The 13,858-nt window shown below is 39.0% G+C and overlaps 1 protein-coding gene across 5 annotated transcripts in view; it reads right to left on the reverse strand.

Moving 5' to 3' along the window:
• The window catches only part of LOC310905500 (uncharacterized protein), a 139,638-nt gene that overhangs the window by 20,001 nt on the left and 105,779 nt on the right, over positions 1–13,858 (reverse strand). The gene's annotated exons all lie outside the window — the stretch shown is intronic.

Raw genomic sequence — 13,858 nt, forward strand, 5'->3', positions numbered from 1 at the left:
TCAGTAACTGGTAGAAACCGTTCCTTAGAAAATGTTTAGGAAATAACATCCATAACACCATTTCCCTGCCTTGGTCTTAGCCATTGTTTCTGTGCTTTTCCTTTTGATGACAGGTGAGTTTCAATGGTAGTGCTTTTTATGAATACTCAGTGTATAAATTATGCGGAATAGAGCCTCTAATTTCAAAATAAATTTCAAAGATTCTCCTCACCTTGAGATGTAAAACAACTGCATAACATTTTATTTAGTTCTTCAGAGACATTACGATCAAAAATTTTGTTTTAAATAATGCCCATAAAATTCCTATATTCCCTTATGAAAGCAGAATTCCAAGGAATTGAATAGCAAGGTTTGATCTCCAGTTAATTTGTTAAATTTATGTAACTAATACACGTTCACGCCATAATGTAATTTAAAAGGAAACCTGTTTTTTGTAATTTTTAATTGAGTACAGTCCATGGCTAGAACAAACTGACCAGCAGGCAGACCTGAGCAGATGCAAAGTATTTTTGAAGTCAGTGTAGCTAAAGCAATTTGCATTAACAAAGAACTAAACTATTGTCAAGTCTCTGATTCTAGAAAACAAACAAACAAACAAACAAAAACTTTGTTGATCCACACTGAAACAGCAAGCTGCATGTGGGGACAAGGATTCAGCTGTTTGGATTTTTAGGTTCGTTGCTCAAGGTTGGGAAATAATATCCTGCATTCCCATGCTCATTTTTGAGCCCTCCCTTGCTGTTCATTAGCAAATTCAGTGGTACATTCTGTGCAAAACAATGATGACATTTTTCCTTATTCCACAAAAAGCTTTTGGATTTCAGATAAACTTATTGTAAAATGTTGGCATGGAAGAGATCACGCAAAACCACAAACTCTCCCTGCCTACACCACAATAGCAAATATTTCCCCAGTACGTAGAAGAGCAACTTTCAATGGATACTTAACTTATGTAAAATAAACCAGCTTGATCAGGAGCAACTGAACAAGGCTCTGGAGTTGTCCATTGCCTCATGGCTCGGTGACTCAGCAAGGATGTGAAAAGAGGTACATATTTGTGTGCCTGGTTAAATCAGGCAGTGAAATCTGAACGCTATTTTCTTGCACGAGCTGCCTGACTACTGAACTGCTGGCCACACTGCCTTAGCCAAAGGCCCCACTCAGTTTCATCCTTGTAAAATTCAGTGTTTTGGCTCCTACAGAATGGCTTTGGCCTTGAAATTCAGTGCCTTACAATGATACACCATTTATTGCAACATCCTCAGTAAACCTGACTTGCATGTTTTGAAAATAATCCTGAAAACGTTGAGATGGTACCAAAATATGAAATTATCTTGAAAATCATGTGTCCTCCCTATTTTTGTTGCATGACAATGAAAGAGCTGACGGTTGGCTGCAGTCTTGCAGCTACTAGGTCTGGATCACTGTACGTCACGAGCCTTTTCACAGGAACCTGACAAATCTCTCTCATTAATAACAAATGACAATCTCACTGGTGCTACAATGCATGTTACATTTAATCAATTTGCTATTTGTATTCATTACGTACATCTACTATTTTGGGTCATGAAAAATTGAAGAGCACTGTGGATAACAAATGAGGTAAGATGAGAAAAAGTACTATTAATTGGTCAGTTGTGCTTGTCAGTACATTTAAAGTATTTAAGGCAAGGAATGAGAAAAGCCAATTCTATGCCTTCAAAGTAAAACAGAGCATCGGGACAACCACTGGTATGGTACCCAGGTTATGACAAAAATTCAATCGTCTAAACACGTGGTGCTACGACAAGCTTTAGAAAGCTGTTTAACTACAGCTATTACTTAAAGAAGTCAAACTAACTTCCTCAATTGAAGTGTATTATTGTAATGCCTGCTAGCATGACCATGCTATAAGTAAGTCTGTCAGCATCTCTCTCATTGCCCCCACTGCCAGGGGCAGCTATCTCATCTCTTTTACATTTCAACAACCTCAAAGAGGGCAAACAAATTAGTGGCTCAGATGTCTGTTTCTGCACTAAAAAGGGAAGAATAAGTTAAACTGTTTTGATTAAGAGAATATCAAAATGCTGCCAAAGTTTTAGGATTTCAGTTGCATTTTCTTGTCAACCAGAACTAAACATAAGTATTAACTTTGCAAGTGGAAGAAACTTGTGTCTCTCTGAGAGACAGGCTGATGCCTTTTTGCATTGTTAGACCCAACGCTATCTGTGTTTAATGAACAGACAATGATTACTTCTACCTGTTAGTTTACAAGCCTTTCACCAAACCGATGACTCCACATTACTGCATGTACTCAGATGCATAAACCAGAATTTCCATATTACAGTATTTCAGCTTTTTCAGACTGTGTAAAAACAAGGTCTAGTATATGTGTGGCAGAGGCAGTACTACCCTCTTTACACTCCTCACTGAAGTTATTTTTTGTTCCTTTGCCCAGATTAGCAACATATTTGAACACAACACCAGGCACTGTGTCCACTAACCCAGATTGGCCAAGACTGGCTTGGTCACAGTAACTGTTCTGTGTCTGCACAGTAGATCTTCCTAAAAACAAAATAAAATAAAAAATCTGGAGTTAAAATAAATGCTGCAAGTTCTTAATAACTACTACTGTGCTTCAGAATTAAAATTCATTCATATAATCATGCTTAAGGAGAGGCAGTGGTCAAGGGTTCCTGCTAGGCAGAGTCACAAGTGTAAACTTCAGACTGTTTCTGCTGAAAAGGGTAGCTTTAAGGTTGAATCAGAACCAGAGAAAAGACATAAGAATAGAAAAAGCCATAGCTGACAATCACTTTCTTGAGAAAAAGAACCACGGTGACAAGAGAGGGCAAGAGTGCTGAAGAAGGTGATGACTGCATTGCTGTGACATCTGGAAAGTAGAGTTTGGTCATAAAAAACTGCTTGGCATTAGCAATTATAGTAGCTTTTCTTTGACATTGCCCCTGAAGTTTAGAGGGAATATCATTGATTTCATAATGAAAGCTATTCATTTTGCAAAGGTTTGCTGTAAAGTGTCATGAGGAAAGGCATCCTCAAGACATTAAGAAATATAATGAAAAACCTGCAAAAAGGTGTAAAGAATTCTAAATCACTGCATTGTCTATATATTAATGTAAGTAGGAGCTAAATGCACTGGCTGATTAATGCTTCCTTCCCCTGAAGGAAGGAGAATTACTACAACAATATTAAAAGAAATGCAGGAATGAATAAAACCAGCACTTGCAGCACAGTGATTACACAGAAAACAAGACACAGTAAAGCTAATGTGCTTTCTCAGACAGGATTTGATCTAGTAATTGGCAGCTAAAGCTATTCAACTAGGCAAGATGAAGTCTTCATTACCTTCACATAAAACATTTTTCTTATCACTTAAGTACCTTGCCAACTGTGTGTGTGTGTATACAGTATATAGTCTATCACCATCAGCAGTGGGGTGTGAAAATTCTTGGCTTCATGAAACCACTCTAGAAAACAATTTCGGGTTATCAGGGAGCTTTTTTAAAAGCTTGTCAAAAGTCTAACTGTTTACTTCTCACCATCCTGTAGTCAGCAAAAATGTTAGGCTTTTGTGAAATCATAGAAGTATCGGCTTTTTGAAGACACTGCATGTGTACATCTACTCTGAAGACACTCTCTTAAGGCCAGGAAGTTCTGGTTACAGCGTTTTGTAAGTAAGGGTCGAGATGGTTGGTATAAACAAAAGAGTAAAGGCAAAACTAAAAAAGTGATATATAGGATAGGATTTTCTAGACAGGTGTGAACTTCTAGGACATGTCCCAGTCAGTCCCAGCATGATAAAACACGCTGGCTCCCACTGCTTTGTAGTGTTTGCATGTCCAGCAAGACCTTGATCCCTGCCCTGCATGTCAGCAGACTGCCGCACCCTTGCAGCCATGCTAGGGCTTTCTGCAGGCACAGCACTCTCCCCACACCGTATGGTTGGGGTTGAAGTAGGTATATTTTATATATGAATGCGTAACGGATATATCTATTATTTCAAATATTAGAGGATGTAATCATGTAACTTAGGAGCATGCACTACCAGATTTATTCATATATTGTACATCTTGTGTTTATTTGGAGAGAAATTTATGCATTAAGCAATCTGAGTAGTGGTATGTACTCAACTTTTATTGACTCACAGCTGGTTGGAAGTAATTATATGATTTCTCAATAAGCATCAGAAATCAGCCATAAAGTTCAATTATTTTGACATGAGAGATCAATAATAGGAATCTGAAGCAATTATGGGCACATGAATCAGAACTGTTTGGCTAAAAACACTCATGAGGTGCATCTGTCCCTGACTTCAGCTACAATGTGATTGTAAGTTCAGTCAGTGGTGGGGTTCTCCTATCAAAGCAGACGTAGTCAATGGTTTAGGCTATTAACATGAGCTCTTATTACTCTGCATTTCTAGAGCTCACCTCACTCAATAGGCATCCTGGACTGAACACACTCTTTCCCACAGTAACTCTGAATGCAATATGAAAACTGCCATCATTCCTATCTGAGAAAAACAGAGATGACAGTGTACATGCACTTCTCTTTTAAGCCAGCATTCACATGGTGTCTTTCACATTAAATATTGATCAAACTTCTGAGTTACCAATCTTCATCACTGAACAAAACCAGAGGCAGTACTGGGATGCCCACTGTCAGGGCCAGTCCTGAACCCTACTGCCACCTTTACCTTCCTCATTCAAATCTGTTTTGTTCCCTTGCCCAGATTAGCAACATATTTGTACACAATGCCAGGCACTCTGTCCACTAACCCAGACTGGACAAAATGGTTCTTCTGCTTTATTCTGTCTATAGGTGAGCCTCTGCTTGTTTCCTTCCACTGCTTGCTAGCCTGTACCACGTTATAACCACCGCTGGCTGAGCAGCCGTGCTGGTCGCTCTTCCAAAGTGCTGCTGCTGCTCTTCTGGCCCCTGAAAGCAGACTGGCAGCAGGTTCTGCAAGTCACGACTTGGTGGGACCAAGTCATTAACTACCATGTGCTTCCTAGCTCCACACCATGATGCTTCCTGCCCGCTATCCCAAAGTGATGCTGGTAATACCTACAAGTGTTAATAATGCAAAGGTACTGTACCCCTTAAGTGCCTGTCTTGTTCCCAGTGTCTTCTCCCAGTTCCCTTGCTGTAATAAGCAGACATCTGGCACTAAATACAGTGTTTTTTTCCTGGGTATGCTAATGATTTGACATAAAAGGTAATGTTAGACACAGTTAGGTACAGATGTGACTTTGGCAGTTTCCACCCTTTCCAATTTCCTTCTGCTGTCTTTGAAGGAAGTTTACAGCCAGCAAAAAATTAGCAATGAGGTATTGCTGCTCTTTTGTTTCATTTACAAATGGTACTGCATGGATCAGATGTTGACTGCCATTTCGTCTGAATGGCCCCAAACAGGGTCCACCATTAGGAATTTGAGGCATTTCCACTTTTGTATTCCAGTTATTGCTTTCCAAGAATGTGGAGGACAATTCTGCAGTACAACACATTAGCCTACAATACAAAAAATAGTGAAAATACATCTAATTTAGGCTCCCACATTCGATATGAAGGGTTAATGCCTAGGCTCTTCAATAATCTATTGAATACCATACAGTATGTCTAAAAGTTTGACTAGGCAAACCATAAAGCTATGTTCAAAATACATTGCTCTATTTGTTTTCAAATGACTTATTCAATTAAATAAAATAAGCAAAACAAAACACCAAAGCCCTGAAACTAAGAAGGATCTACCTTAGTAGGTTCAATAGTTGGGATGTTTTTTACCATAGAGATGAACATGTACTGAGTCGTAGCACAGATAATTAAGAACCTTTTGGTGTCCCTCTGTGGCTGACCGGTACATAGAGACCATGCCTGCAAAAAGACCAGGCAAAAACCTTTCCCTTTTTCCTACTTTCTATCCCAATTCAACAGTCAAAATATTGTTATTTTAAATATTTCAACCAATACTAGAATGGGTTAAAAACATGAAAAAACGTAATGCAGATTTTGTTTAAATTTTCGCTCCACCAACAGTCAAAACTTTCACATTTTATTTTCAAATCCATAATTTTGACTAGCTTTGCTCACCAAAAGAACCTGAAAAGCAAGGCAGGCTAATTCCACTAAAAAGAGTTAAAGAGTTTCTCAGAAACCAGAGCTTTTTAAAAAGCAATAGTAAAGACTTTGTGTAGACAAACACTTGAGAAGCACAGACTATAAGGAAAATAACACCTTGTTTCTTTTAAGTGTTGCATCTAATTCTGTTTTATATCTTAAGAGCTATAAATATAAACTTGCTGATTATACACTAGCATCATCACAATACCCGTGGGGTCTTAGTCAGCCATCCCAATAGCGCATGTCTGATTTTCAAATGTGAGTCCATTAACTGTTGGGTCCAAACCTCTTCAGACCTTTCAAATCATGCCTATATGCTGGTTGTGCTATGCAGGGACTCCTCAAATTAGAGCTTTGCAAATGGGGCTCGCTATTATTTTCCCAACGGCTGCTCCAGTAAGCCACTGCCTGCGTCTGTGTAAGATCCCTGCAACAGCCACTTGTTTCATTTCAGCACTTTCTTAAGCAAGCGTGCTTGGAAACTCCCAGGCCCATTAAAGGTAGAACATGCCAGCAGCCCAAGCAGCCAGCCAGTTCTTCAAAGGAATCTCCTGGCCTTGGCATTATTTGTGTCGATTGTCCAGGGACAGAGCATTTATTTCTCGAAACTGGGGCCACCAGCGTAGTGCAGCAGCCAAGCCAGGTCGTGCTGCCCGGATTTCTTTCCGTCTGCTCTGCCGCCCGTTTCTATGCCAAGCCTCAGCTGCTCCCCACATAGGCCCTTCCAAAACCAAGCTCCTTTCTGGCCTTTCTCCAAAGAAACACTGACTCCCGAGCTTTCCCTGACCACTGGGACACAAACGAGCCAGCAGAAGCAAGACTCAGCCCACCCCTCTTAAAGTCAAGTAGCAGCTCCTGCCACCTCCCACCAGTATGCACATTTGGCACTACTCTGTGTTAGCTGCCATGGCTTTTGCTATTTCAGAAATATTCACGTGTGTATTGTCTCCCCTTGTGGTTTTTGGTTAATTTGTAAAATTCAAGGTGACGTTATTGTATTTTTCACTTCATCTGGTTCTGTGGAAGGAATCTGTGTGATTCTGGTTGTGTGAGCACTAAGAAATCCATCCCTGAGAGACGAGCAATTAGTCAAGGGGAGGCTTAAAGTCGGATTCCTAAGGAAGGAGGTAATGTCATGGTGGCAAAACCTGTCACCTTTGCCCAACCATCCTGAAGAGGACTGTTAATGCACAGTGCAATCCACTTGCATGACAGAGAAAAGGAGACTGGGGTGGAAAGTGTAATAATCTAAAAACAGTCAAAGAGAAACAGTCTCCATTTTCATGGGCCACACTGTCTTGCAGTGCCACAAACGAATCAGAGTATCAGCAACTAAGTGATGGGCAGATATTTAATGAGTTAATCTCATTAGGATATTTGAACTCTCAAAAGAGGCTCAAGCCATTAGCTACATGAAAGCTTTGAAATAATCCTTTCAAAAGGGCTATAAGATATACTAGAAAGTGGTTAATGCGCTGTGAACCTTCCCAGGATTCCCCTCAGATCAGGCTTCTGGCAGGAGGTTGTTACTGGCGGGCTTCTCCACAAGTCCTGCAGCCACAGCCACTCATAGGCTCAAGTCACCCCTAGAGCCCATCAAGGAACAGCACCAACAACTTGGATTTCTGATGTTTCTAATATGGGCCTTGATATTCTACACCTTACTTCGCAATTTCTAAATCCTTTATCTAATCTGGACAGTTAAAGCTGGACTAGCCTTACATTGGAGATATGACTAAAAGACCCCTAAATAATAGTATTAAATTCAAGTTATTTAATCTCACATTCTGTATAGGGGCAGTATTCCCTCTAACCTTTCCTTTTCTTTAACTTGAATTTAGTCACAATCTGTGCTTATGCTAGTTACTCTGTGTCTAATTAACTAAGCAGAGGGTCATCTAGAGCAGTATCACATCATCACTGTATTGTTAGTGGCATACCACAGCTTACTCAATTGTACCTCTTGAATTGTATTGTATAACTGCTTTCTGCCCTCTATTTACTTGTACTAGCTTTAGTGGAATTATTCAGATCAATAAAATGAACAGTATTTGACCCTCTAATAGTAAATGAAAGGCATTAATAGAAGAACCTAGAGAATATCTTCCAGCCATAATTAAAACTCGGGGCAGAATAATTTTTTCCATCATCGTAAATCACAATGAAACGTGGATACCTAATGTCTGATTATTCAAATCTGCTCCATGAAAGCAGTCAAAAAAAGTCCACCCCTTTTAATTGCTAACAACTATTCCATAGTTTAAACAGCAATGATATGAAGGGTTCTTATTGTTTAGAGTATTATAAAATTTAACTGTAAGTAATGCATTTTCAAGAGTTTGGGGACATTATTAAAGTTCATTTCCATGCTGCAGCTGCAGGAGTTGGAATTATGAAAGTGAAGAAGCTGTAAAATTGAAAAGGTCAGGAATGACATTCATCTATTCCAGCTGTCAAATCAAGGGAATGTTAACAAAACTAGTCTCTGGTAGAAAAGCTAATTGTCTACATGTATTTTGGCTGCCCCAATACACGTACTGTACTGTGGCTAATCTATAGGAAAGACCATGCTGGAGCAGCACGTCATTTTTCAAACAGACCTTTTATAAACAAAGCAGCCTTGTTTCCCTAAATTAGCAAGCTCTAATGATTATATAACCCCAGTCAGTCTATAAAGCAGCCAAATGTTTCAAGTCAGCGTTTAAAGAAAAAAAATATGTGAATGAAGTTTATATACTCCTGGAAGCAGAGTTCAATTTTCAGAGTGCTGGGAGTACAGGGCAAAATTTTAATTTTACTTTAATGTTGCGTTCTTACAAGCAGCATTTCTAAAACGTCTCCTGCCAAGGCATGTTTTATTATAGCAACACGTAGGAAAGTCTCTATCGCAGACCAAATCTTTTGTAAATGACCTGGATTTAGTAATCCCTCAGTGTGAAGGACCTTCTCTTCAACAGTCTATTCCCCGCAGGGTGAGACTGCAAACACCTAAACCCAGATCATCAATGAAGGCTGAGTCTAGGACCTTTGCTATTGAGCAACAGACCCCTGCCCTGTACAGGAGGAGCTCTCAGCAAGGGACAGTGAGAGACTTAAGCATTTTATTACACACTAAATCCTACCTTCCATAGACAATGACACTTCTCAGCAACTGAGAACAAAGTAAAGCAACTCCAGACCATGCCACACATTCAAGGGAATCCAGTGCTTAATCTTCTCTAGATAAATTCATTGCAAGCCCCTCTGGATATTTTCTATTGTTTGTTTTTGTGTTTTCACCCTGAATGTTTGCAAGTAATTCTGTATATCAGAGGTCTATACATACAAGTCTACCAACCACATGTAGCTGAGAGTCAGTATGAAAACTGTGTTCCCATATTGCACCATATACATCACCTCATACTCCAATTTATCCTGTGTTATGCAATACAGATGCGACAGACATAAACAATCCAATTTGACCTATGACAAGATATTATTAGGTCAGCATGTAGCTTTCTGGGTAACTTTTTAAAAATCTGTTATCTGACTTTTTTTTTTTTCTATGGGGCAGTATTGCAAAAGCCAGAAACAATACTGACAATTCATGAAATATTCAAGTGTACAGTTGCAATCCTTTAATAAATGGAAGTGACCTTCAAAACAGACATCCCAAAGATAAAGAGAACTTCTCAATAGATGGCATTTGTCACTAATCAATGACTCGAAGAACTTACACTCTTCCTAGAAATGAATACAAAAAAGACCTTTCAGAATTATACCGCTTTAAAAGTAAATTGTTCACAAAACCCATGGAAAAGAACATTAATGAGCTAACAAAACAACAGAACAAAACATCAGACAAGTGAAGGATAAATCCCTTTTGCCTATTGGTACCTACATCCATGTCTGGAGTCATCCACACATCCACCTGCTGTTCCCAGGGGCTGGACAATACCATCCGAATTAACTATGTTAACATTTCTTTGACTGCATTGGTACGTCAAAATATGTATAACATTTTACAAACATATTTCCTTTTTCATAGTCACAGATATCTTGAGCTCTAACTGGGTCACTGTATTGGAACAGATGTAATCTCAGCAGAATACTGTGAGAAATCTGGGCTACATTAATGACTGATCCAATTACAGTGGAAATCTCCAGAAAACCCAGATTGATTAAGAACCAGGAGATAATTATGATGTACTTCTAGGGATGACCAGATGGACAAGCCAGTCTCAAACTCTTCAAGAGGACCACAGCTGAATGAGTGGTCCTTATGCTGCTGCCTACGTAGTTGAAGAAATTCCCATTCTGGGGTTATGATGAAAAAAGACAGACGCTTACAGCAGACACCTGGGGGGACTGGATTTAAACGTCCTATACTGGGAAGCAGCGTGGCTTAGGCACTGCTCTGAGGACAGGGTGACAGAGGAATGAGTGAAAGAGCAGGAATCAAGAAGCCACAGGCAACTTTTTGTCCAAGGAAACAGCTCCTTATAATTTAATATTAGGTCCTCTTGAAATGTTGTATTCTCTCTCCTGAACAGGCAATAAATGCCACCTTCCAAGTAGCAATCTGATACCATGCCAAAGCAAACCCAACAATCTGCAACAGCTTTGCACCTAGAAAGAGAGAATTAAAAATACTTGAGAAATCTGAGTATAAACAGCTCCTTTCACCATTCCAAAACCAGGCAAAATTTCACAGCATCCGTATCTATGATCTTGATAACATCCTTCATTAGAGACACCTGCCTCTGCTTCAATGAAAATCACATCTGTGAGTAGTCCATTAAGGTAATTTGGATCTAAGATGATGTTTGAAGTGTAACATTTAGTTAATTATGAATTTTGCTGAATCAAGGTCTTTTTTCAGTTAAATGTTTTACCTGAAATGATGTATTAAACAGTGGAAGGTAATATTTCTCATTTATAGAACTTACTGCCAGCTCCAAGCTAGTAAATATTTACATTTCAGCCACTCTGATAGCTAATGTGACCTTTCTGTTGTACACTTTATACCTGTGCTGTATTTTACTTTCAGTGTTAACATTCTTTCTAGTCCATCTTATATTAATAAGCAGTATTTAAATATATGCAAATTTCATATTTTAGCTGATGTTTTAGGAACATTTTTAAGGTCACCCTGCTTGATCTATCATACAGACATAGCAAATTTATGCACCATATATCCTATCTCTACTTGTTTCTACCTACATCTGTCTTCTCTGATTGCATTTGAATGGGCTTATTTTCTATTTTAAATAAAAGATTTATGCCTTAGCTGTCAGTTTGCCTTTATTTGAAAATTTAATTTTGTTTCTAGAAGTCTAGATTAACTTATTAGATTTAACTGTCCCTTGTGCTTTGCAGCGATAGCAGAAGTATATTTTCCCTTGTGGAGAGAATACATAAACAAAATGCTCTTGGCTTAAAAATAACGAATGTTATTACTTAGACCAATACAACACAGTTGGTCCAGGAAACAAAAAATGGTGTTGATTTTTTTAATTTATGATGGTGAGCAATGGGAACTGACTAATAAATATGACATCTCACAAATCCAGCAGCCTCCAAAACCTGGCAAATGCTTTGCAGAAAAGGTGTGTTTCCCCACAACGTCCCCTACACTTAAGTTGGACAATATCCTTCCATGGCACAGCTCCACTGGGACACACAACTTGATTCCTGATACTCATGGATTTATTTAAATGAGCAACAAACGAGAATCTGCCCCATTGCTTTCAGTTAGTCAGAAGCCTGTTTATTGATTCAGTGTGGTATTTCACATCTTCAGTATGACATGTTCTTTAGTATCCCTCAGTAGTGCTACATTCATAATATTGCTCATCAAGCCCTGGAATTTCAGGGCTTGCCTGAAAGGATAACCGACTCATTGCAGTTGCTGTGCATGGTCCAAAACAGCGGAGTTTTCTGGTGGGAGAGTGGGTGGGTGGGTGTGTTTGGAGGAGGTTAATCTTTTTCAATTGTGTTCATTCATTTTGACCTTTTTCTCAATTTTTCATTTCGAGAAGTACTTGGGATTTTGACTGATTCTTTTTCTCTTCGTGTTGCAACATCCACATAGACCTGAACAGAATCTATTTTTAATCAACCCCTGCACCTCTTATAAAACTAAAAACCTACAGCTCTTGATTCTGCACTCTCAAGAATGCTTTTGAAAAGAATTAAAGTGTTCCCTTATCAATAATGTTCATAGAAGCACCAAGAGGTTGCTGTATACTGATGTCAGAGCAGAGAAAGCAAAAACTTGAAGGATCAGTATTTACTGGGCTGTGTTGGCAAGCCTTCAGTCACGTAGTTGTAAACGATATCCTGATTCACTTTGTTAAATATTGAACATCATGAGCACAGGACTTTTGTGGAGAAACAGAAATTCACCATACAAAGAAAACAAATACACGTATATGCTGGTTTCCCTCACTCACAAAAAATCAGCCAAGATAAATGGCACATAAGACCACAAAGACCTTTGCTCTCCCATTCAGAGCAATACAGCAGTTATTTACTATGATAAACAATGATGAAGAATAGCATGGCCAGCTGTATAAAAAAAAAAAAAAGACAGTAAGGCAGGTAGTACAGGGCAAAACTGAACCTGCTTGACAGCCTTCAGTCTGTGACACACTATAGGTTTAAAGTGCCATCAGATCCAAACAATCACTGCACTAATCAGTCACTCTTGACATCTCCCCCATAAAAATTAAGTGAAAATACCACCAAGCACAATTTCCACATATATGATGATGTCAACACAAAGTGGAGCCTTCACAAAGTTTTTCAAAGATCTTGTCAGCTCTAGTGTCAATGCACTATTTTTGGAACAATCAGAAATATGACCCTCCTACTGTCATATCTGGGTAAAGAATACAGATTTACTATGTAATATCACTTCAGTGTGATATGAACACGTTGGTGGAGGCACCATCTAGCAGGGAAGGCTCATGCTTATCTGCTCTCTCAGGAGCAGGTTCCCCTGCTGCTAAGGGGCAGAAGTAAATCTATTCCAATCAATCCCTGCTGTGATAGTGAAAACTTAGCAAGGATGTGCTGTGTTAAATCCAAAGACAATGACCATTTCAAAGCATCAAACAAGTCAGAAAATAAAAAGGTAAGATCAGTAAGGAAGTAAACCACGCACTATACATGTAAAGATTTCTTCACCATGCTTAGGTAGAAGAAAAAATTATTGTGGCAACTGTTTTGTTACAGAAAGCACCATAGAAATCCAAATCGATTGTACAAACCACTGCACCAACACAGCTGAAAAGACAGCTCCTCTAAAGACGGTAGTGTGGTTTTGATTTAACAAGTAATTAATGAATACATAAACCCTGGACAGAACTTTAATCTATCCCAGTGCCAAATAATTATTCATTCCACGTTTAATCCTGTTCTGATAAATGTAATTAATATTTCACCATGGCACTGCAGAAGAGGAGTACCTGGGAGCAGAGAGAGGCAGCCTTCTGTTTCTCCCTCATTGCAACTGTGGAGTGATAGGTGCTGTCTACAGCTGACAGGTAATCCAGAATACAGTGTTCCCCTGCAGTTGTAAATTAGGGTTTATGCATGGCATACATTGTGATTGTAATGAGGCTTTTCTTCCTCTGACCTATTATTAAAATAACAAAACAAAAACCAACAATGAAAAATAACTCACCAGAGCTTGGTCAACCATTTTTCTGATCTGACAGCATTTGGGAAACCAGTGTTTGCACTAACTAATGCC

The sequence above is a fragment of the Anser anser genome (genome assembly GCF_964211835.1).
Source record: "Anser anser genome assembly, chromosome: 11".
Lineage (NCBI taxonomy): Eukaryota > Metazoa > Chordata > Aves > Anseriformes > Anatidae > Anser > Anser anser.